Source organism: Podarcis raffonei, chromosome 10 (assembly GCF_027172205.1).
Source record: "Podarcis raffonei isolate rPodRaf1 chromosome 10, rPodRaf1.pri, whole genome shotgun sequence".
Classification (NCBI taxonomy): Eukaryota; Metazoa; Chordata; class Lepidosauria; order Squamata; family Lacertidae; genus Podarcis; species Podarcis raffonei.
The window spans coordinates 24,857,698-24,866,539 of record NC_070611.1 but is presented as its reverse complement, the minus strand read 5'-3'; the positions used below and the strand labels follow the sequence as shown (position 1 = coordinate 24,866,539).

General features: G+C 43.9%; 1 long non-coding RNA gene across 1 annotated transcript; it reads right to left on the bottom strand.

The window, feature by feature from the left end:
- Nucleotides 1-201: 201 nt before the first annotated feature.
- LOC128422420 (uncharacterized) lies at nt 202-4,212 on the bottom strand. The gene is made up of 3 exons (XR_008332499.1): nt 3,465-4,212; nt 668-825; nt 202-412 (listed from the first exon to the last, which is right to left on the bottom strand). It is a non-coding gene; the product is annotated as an uncharacterized LOC128422420 (long non-coding RNA).
- Nucleotides 4,213-8,842: the final 4,630 nt, after the last annotated feature.

Sequence of the window (8,842 nt, the reverse complement as noted above, 5' to 3'; positions counted from 1 at the left end):
CTATGTGGATGCGAGCCAGATGGTCCTGCTAATGGCTCGGGGTAATCCACATGGGGGGGGCAGGGAGAGGGGTGCCAGCCTCTGCCCAAATTGGGCTGATGGCTTTGGCAGGGAGGGGGCTAGGGAGGGGGCACCGGCCAAAATAAGCTTTCGGAGTGTTTTTTAGGCCTTTCCTCAAGGGTTATTTTGTTCCCTCGGGTGCCTTGGGTGCCCCCTTTCTCCACCTTTTCAGCTTCATTTTTGGCCTTGTATAATTTTCTCTTTGGGGGGTTCTTTTTTGGGGCGTTAGGTATGCCTATCCCTTTTATGGCCAGGTCTCCCCTATCTTCCTTCCCACAGGCAGGCAGGCTTTTTCTGAAACCCTCAGGGATAGGTTCCAGGGTCCTCCTCCATCTCACGCATTCACCCAAGTCTGGAAGAAAAGAAATGAAGGTACAATCATTATTTTAAATGCAACTGGTTTGTCCATAATGAAGAGTCTTAATTTATTCCAATGTATTATATCCCTATTTAGAGCTTTCCAAACCACACTATATTTAAACTCATACAACTTGTTTAAATTTTGGGTAATTTGCATCCCCAGATATCTAAAACTTTTCCTGGCTATTGGAATCTTCAACGTTGCTATAAAAGTCTGTTGGATAGGTTGGTGTATGAAAAACATTACCTCTGCTTTCTTAAAAGTAACTTGCAATCCTGAGACCCTGGAGAACTGTTCCAATTCTGTACGTAGTATTTTGCCTGCTGTGATACAGTCAGAGGTGCATAAAAGTATATTCTCTGCAAAGAGGCCTGGATCTTGTTCATTTCTGTTTGCAACCACTCCTGTATGAGAGAGGACATTGATTAGTTTGCTTTTTAATGGTTCTAGAATTAATACAACTACGAGGGCTGACAGAGAGCGTACTTCCTTTGAAACTAAAAGGCCCCAACCTTTCCACATAAGGGAATTACTCCAACCCCTTGATAATTTTGGTTTTACTTTTTTCCATCTTTTCCAGGTTTCAAAGACCTGTTTTGAGGTAGAGAGGCCAGGACTAGATGGATCCAAGCCCAGGAGGCTGCACCCTGGACTAGCTGGAGGTGAGGTGGTCTATATAATTGATTCATAGGTGTGGCCATTGCAAAGTCCCTGTGCAGTGGCAAGGAGATATGTCTTTTCCCCAGCTCCTGTTGCTGGAGGTTCTAAACAACTGGATCTTTGAAAAGGGTTGTGGAAGATCCCAATGGTTGGACTTCTTTTGCTGCCTTGACGTCTTCCTGATATCCAGTTGCTTATGATCCCATTGAGAAAGAATCTTTCTCCCATCTTCCCCCTCTCTCTTCCGTGGATGAATCACCCTGCCCTGCCGCTGTTGCCATAAAAGATTCTGTCTTTCAAGATGCTCTGCTATTCCCCTTCTTTTCAGGGAAAACATGACTTGGATGATGGACTCAAGGGCATCCTGATCAAATTTGCAGATGACACCAAACTGGGAGGGGTGGCTAACACCCCAGAGGACAGGATCACACTTCAAAACGACCTTGACAGATTAGAGAACTGGGCCAAAACAAACAAGATGAATTTTAACAGGGAGAAATGTAAAGTATTGCACTTGGGCAAAAAAAAATGAGAGGCACAAATACAAGATGGGTGACACCTGGCTTGAGAGCACTACATGTGAAAAGGATCTAGGAGTCTTGGTTGACCACAAACTTGACATGAGCCAACAGTGTGACGCGGCAGCTAAAAAAGCCAATGCAATTCTGGGCTGCATCAATAGGAGTATAGCATCTAGATCAAGGGAAGTAATAGTGCCACTGTATTCTGCTCTGTTCAGACCTCACCTGGAGTACTGTGTCCAGTTCTGGGCACCACAGTTCAAGAAGGACACTGACAAACCGGAACGTGTCCAGAGGAGGGCAACCAAAATGGTCAAAGGCCTGGAAACGATGCCTTATGAGGAACGGCTAAGGGAGCTGGGCATGTTTAGCCTGGAGAAGAGGAGGTTAAGGGGTGATATGATAGCCATGTTCAAATATATAAAAGGATGTCACATAGAGGAGGGAGAAAGGTTGTTTTCTGCTGCTCCAGAGAAGCGGACACGGAGCAATAGATCCAAACTACAAGAAAGAAGATTCCACCTAAACATTAGGAAGAACTTCCTGACAGTAAGAGCTGTTCGACAGTGGAATTTGCTGCCAAGGAGTGTGGTGGAGTCTCCTTCTTTGGAGGTCTTTAAGCAGAGGCTTGACAACCATATGTCAGGAGTGCTCTGATGGTGTTTCCTGCTTGGCAGGGGGTTGGACTCGATGGCCCTTGTGGTCTCTTCCAACTCTATGATTCTATGATTCTATGAGGGTGATACCCCCTAGGGGCCCTCAAATGCACCCCGCTCAGTGTTAATTCAAGTCAGCATCCATAATGGGAGCCCCTGGAACTGGGGTTATGTGAACCTGTTTCCAGCTGTCACCACAGTGACCTCCAAGATTCTAACTGGCCAGAGAATGTTATGATGCAGTGATGGGCAGTTGGCCTTAACTGAAGGTGCAAGGATAGAAAAGACATCCATTAGGAGAAGAGTAACTGAAGTTATGACAAGTTTGAGTCACAAAAAGCCCTACGATACACTCCTCCCCTGGTTGGTACCCCCCAATTTTGACTGGGTTAATCTGGATACCTAGTGAAGTCACAGGCACCCGCTAAATCTTACACCTGATATGCTTACCTGTTTCTATAATTCAGTGAGATAGGGGTTAGAACAGAAACAAAGACCATCATTCATCTAAAGAACAATTCCTATTTTAGGCTCTCACATGAGAACAGAATCTAACTCAGGCTTCCTCAACCTCGGCCCTCCAGATGTTTTGAGGCTACAATCCCTGACCGCTGGTCCTGCTTGCTAGGGATCATGGGAGTTGTAAGCCAAAAACATCTGGAGGGCCGAGGTTGAGGAAGCCTGATCTAACCAAAGTGCTTTTGGTTCTGGATCAATGTGGATCATTCATGGATATTTATCTACTGCTTTTTCTCCCAAACTGATGTTTTGTGTTGTTGCTTCCTGGAAACTCTTGGTTTGTAAGCTGCTTTGGACAAGTGCAATGTAGATTGACAGTAGTACCAAAAATAAATGTGATTTTGAAGGAGCCTCAGACTTTATTGGCATATCTAGTGAAAGATATATTCAAGACTAAGTCCCATTGAAGGCCATTGAATGGGGCCTTAGTCATGTCTTATCTAAGCCCCATGTGGGGTACTGGGACCTTGACTAACTGGGGTAGCTTTTTAAGGGCATCTCCCTTTCTCCCTTTTCTTTTGCTGTCTATCATAGCATCCACTTGTATGTATGTTACCGTCTCTAAGTTGTCCAATGATTTAATCCATTCCCCAGCTATAAATCCTTAATTTCTCAGCTGGCTTCTCTGTCTGCTTCATGGGACAATGAAGTGGAACATGTGAACATCACGATGGCACAATTTCCTACCTGCCATGTTGATAGGAATGCTGAAGTAACACAAATAGAGAGTGCTGAGAGAACTCCTCGCACTGCTTACTGATCGAGCGTCCGGTAAGAAGTGGGCAACGGAATAGCGATGATGCAAAGTTGTTTCTTGCTGTTTCTATGGTAACCCTGCAGAATGTGAGGAAGGGGCTAGGAGAATATTAGAATCAGAATCAGATGATGTCAACACGAAAGGTGGAAGAACAGTCCAGGAGTGAGAAAAGGGTGATCAGTTCACCCTTCCTGGTTGAGCACTGATCTTCACAGGCTCCCTACACATTTTTAAACATAGTCATATGATTTTTCCTTTGGGCTTTGTTTGAATGTAAGACCAATGTATTATTATTTTTTCATTATTAAGTGACCTAACCCCTTCAGATCCAAGGTTCTCAATTGTGGATGAGTATGCAGATAACTCACTTGCTACTTTCTATAGAGACAATGTTGGAGAAAGAGAATTGCACTCTGGAGATGGTCAGCTGAGAGGAAGTTGTAGGAAGTAGTCAAACTATACGCTTCCTGCCTTTGTAATCTATCCCAACAAAAAGATAGATAAAGAGGGCATCCAAGCAGCGCCATAGCTGGGTGATCTTGCACCCCTGGCAGAACCGTCCAGATTGCGCCCCCTAGCCACAGACAAATTAGCTCTTCTTTCTGCCTCTCCTCCAACCCCCCCATTCAATTCTTATGAGGCAATAATCAATATTTTTATTTGTAGACATATTTATGGACAATTATAAAGCCGATTTTGCGGGGGGGGGGCCGCCTGTGCCCCCAGCGGGGGCCTTCCTGGCCACCCCCTAGCTACGGCCCTGTGTTCCTGTAAAACCTAAAGTACTCTACTTGCTGAGGGTACACACCATCAGCTACATTTCAATATGAACTTAGCGAGGGGTCTAGTGACAATCACCCGGCTGTGAGACCCTTTCCACCTGGCCTAGGGGGTGAGGCCCACACTCACCAGCCCTACTGAAGAGGCTCCTCATGAAGCCAGAGGAACATCACCTGGCTGTGGGGCGTGAAGGCCGCTCCCTACAAGGCCCTTTCCACCTGGCCTGGGGGCGAGGCCCACACTCACCAGCCCTACTGAAGAGGCTCCTCATGAAGCCAGAGGAACATCACCTGGCTGTGGGGCGTGAAGGCCGCTCCCTACAAGGCCCTTTCCACCTGGCCTGGGGGCGAGGCCCACACTCACCAGCCCTACTGAAGAGGTTCCTCATGAGGCCAGAGGAACATCGCCTGGCTGTGGGGCGTGAAGGCTGCTCTCTTCAAGGCCCTTTCCACCTGGCCTAGGGGGCGAGGCCCACACTCACCAGCCCTACTATGATAAATAAGTACAGTGGTGCCTCGCAAGATGAAAAGAATCCGTTCTGCGAGTCTCTTCGTCTAGCGGTTTTTTCGTCTTGCGAAGCAAGCCCATTGACGGATTAGCGGATTAGCGCTATTAGCGGCTATTAGCGGCTTTTAGCGGCTTTTAGCGGCTTATCGGCTTAGCGGATAAGCAGATAAGCGGCTTAGCGGCTTAGAAGAAGGGGGGGAAGGGGAAAAAAAACCGCAGGAACTCGCAAGACATTTTCGTCTTGCGAAGCAAGCCCATAGGAAATTCGTTTTGCGAAGCACCTCCAAAACGGAAAACTCTTTCGTCTAGCGAGTTTTCCGTCTTGCAAGGCATTCGTCTTGCGGGGCACCACTGTATTCTGTAGTTGACCTCCTTTGTAATGTTTTATTTTGAAATCTTTAAGATAATATTTTAGTTTTCTGTTATGTTGCTTTGACTGTATGCTCTATATTTAACTTTCTTCAGATTGTTTTATTTGTGTTTTATTGGTTTCATATGCTGTAAACCGCTTTGAAATATTTCTTAAAAATATAATGCAGTATAGAGATTACTTAATTAATAAATAATATATGGTTTCTGGATATTGTTTAAAGGATGGCACAGGTTGCCACTACCTTGCCAAAACTAAACAGGCCTGGGTCTGGTTAGAGCACTGATGGGTGCAGGAACCACAAGTATGTCATCTTGGCTTCCATGAGGGGGGAAATTGGGATAGAAATGTAAAAAATGAATAAATAATAATAATAAAATGTGTTTGTTTGTTTTCTATTTCCATGCAACAAATGGCACCACACGCAGTAGCGGATTCTCAATTTAACTGCATTTTGAAGTTACACTTAAGAAGTTGGCTTGGCTGTTCCTCAGTTTTACCTGAACTTATTTACTAACAGAGAAGTGGTAGCATGACCCAAAGTCGTTATCGCTGGTAAGAGTGGAAATTGCCCTGCACATTAATGTTGAAAGGAATAGTGCTTCATACAGCAGTTGAACTCATTATCAAATGCTTAAAGATTTTCCGGAACTAACTCATGAACTGAAAAACCTCCTAACCAGGGGATGAGAACCCAGGAAGCTCTAGAGGGTTTAGGCAGAATCAGAGGCGCTGCCTTGGGCCGAATATTTGTGGGGCTCAGTGGTACAGCATGCGTGTGACATCATGCACGTGATGCGCATTGCGCATCTGTGATGTCACACACTCGTCGTCAAGAGGAGGCCTTGCCCAGTGCCGTGCAGCTTCAATGGCCACGGCTGCTCCTCTCTTGCGCTCAGGAGGAGCCTGCCTTTGATGCTACACCGAGCTCAGATTGGTGATTCGGCCTCCCCTCTCCCCTCAATATGAGGGGAGGAGGGCTGAGCCCCTGCTAAGGAATATTGAGGGGGCTGATGACACCTCTGTCCCCTAGAGTTGGCATGCCTAGCCAGGGTGGAGCCCAAAGCTGCTGAAGGGTTAAGGATGCAGACCATGCTTCTCCTCATCTTGCAAAAAGGCTAAAAACCATAAGAATCATTTCCTGTACCCATAATGTGATACTGGGTTCAGTGGCCTGGTTTTACATATCACTTTAAACAATAGTTACACTTAACTATTTAAAGGTGAACTCACAGTGTGCTTTTGCAGACATCCAACAACGTCTGGAAGGCCACAGTTTCTCCTTCCCTGATCTACACTGATTGGCAGTGAAGTGTGGGTTGGGTCCTTCAAAAAGGCCACCACAACCTGCTCTCTGCGTACAGGTTCAAGCTGATTGATGCTATTTTAGAATCGGCATCTCATTAGCTCTACTAAAAGATCAGCTGCCTTTGGCTTTTACTAGGCTACCAGACGGCATCAGAGGGAACAATAATAGGAAGCAGATCCCACTCCCAACAGTTTTTGTTTGTTTAGTTAGTTGGTTCGGTTTGTAAACTTCTCCAGAAGACTTTTTTGGCTGAGGAACAGGATTAAAATGCTTTAAATAAATATCTGCCTCACTGTTTTGGAATGCTGATTGCAGAGCTAACAGCTCCCAGAATGCAATGCTGCTCAGTGTGCGAGCCTCTATTAGAGTTCGGCAGAAATTGCTAATTGCCCGCTGTAACTCAGGGTGATTCACTGTGTTCATGCTGCTCAGTCAATTGTACCTTCACCTGCGTACAAAAGCTATTAGAAATATATGTGTATGCAGCAATCTAAATGACTTAGACTAAGGAAGTGCCCTCTGTCTTTAAAGGAAGGTATCTATTCCCACATACTGAATATCCTTAATGATGTACTATGATCAAGTCAAGTCTCCAATTTATAAGGAAAAAATCTAGTGTTCAAAAGCCTACTTCTCTGAAAATTTACATTGAATCTCCTGAGTTCAATGGGGCTTCATATTTTTATTTTTATGCAATTTATGTACTGCTTGATTGTTAAAAAAAGTTATTTTTAAAAATAGAGCAATTAAATCAGTCAAACAGTTAAGTAATGACAGTAGCAAGTAATGATACATAAGAATGCAAATCCTTAGGTTCTGTTCAGAAGTTATGTTTCTTTATGTAGCTGTCTGTACACATATATGAATGCTAGACCATGCCAAGGCACAAATAACACTATCATTGTGGATCTGGCTATATGTACTGTAGGGCCCACTTTACACCTATATTAAAGGCTTTTTGGCACCTGGTAAATACGTTTTCATTTTCCCAAGCCTTTTAATTCATGTTGTACCTTTGAATTGTATCACTACTGATATATATATATATATATATATAATATTTGGTGTTGTTTTAATGCTGTGTTGCATCTTGCATTTTTATTGCATTTTTAAAACTTTGTTTTTATTTTGCAAGTTCCCTAGGTAACCTTTTGTCATAGGATATCCTATAAATAACATGCGTATTTATAACAGTTTACAATCCTTGTCTCTTAATATGCACACAGCCAAACATCAAAAAGCCAGTTTTCCAGGTGACCAACGAAAGGAGCTTTGGAATTTGATCTTTACCATAGCTCTGGAGTAGAATGCTGCTGCCAGAAAGTATATTACATAGATTAGTAGAACTACACCTTGCCTAGAAAACCCCTTTCCTGTCCGACTTCCTGCCACTGCTATAATTAAAGCTCTGAGTCAGTCCCTACTAGTCACTACAATGGTATTCTAATGTCACACCCTAAAAAACCTAGAGCAAGAGAAAGCTCTGGTGCTGTGTAATAAAGCACTGCACAAACACACACCCATGGAATTTCTGTGCTGTGCAGTTTTCTGTCTCATCCCACACCAATATAGTTCATTGTCTCCACTCATCCCAGCCATTGTCCCTGCTTTGACTGAACAAATTCCATTCTTCTAGTTATTTTAACTTTAAAAAGGTAGAAGTAGCAGGTGTTCTTCCATGCAATTGGTTTTTTTTAATTCTTTTTTTTAATACCTTCACATTTCGTGCAGCTGTGAAAATCTGAACTGAAAGGGCAACGTGAAGCAGAAACCACAGCAAGGCATCATCTGAGACATCCCAGCTGTTGCTTCAGAGAAAGCTAGTTGGTTTTGGTCACTGTATGCAATCCAAACCGAGGAGCAGAAGGCAAATACTTGTGGCCTCAGCACTGAACCAAACAGAAGCAAATTCAATTACAATTCAGACTAGCCCTGAATCTGTATGTTTTCTAAAAGGTTAGGTCCAATACCATAGGCCTGAGAAGACATATATATTAAGCTGATGCCTAAAGTAAATAATGTAAGGACAATGTCCTGGTTCCCAGCTGCCATAGAACAGAGACGATGTGAAATTCCTTCCAAAGGTTTCAATATTTAGTATACTGCCATACATATGCAGATTAAGGTAATGCTGTTCAGCAAGGGGCTGAACTGTACCTTGGTTATAGACAGGACACCCATCTATGCTGAAATATTAATATCAAACAAGAAAAGTGTTCTGTCTCCATCTGAAAGCCAAGCTCCCGTTTACAATTTTGATAGACAATTTCCCCGGGAAACATGGATTTCGACAGGATGTTGGTTTTTGGAACTGAATATCCGTAGTATCCAGATTTCATAGG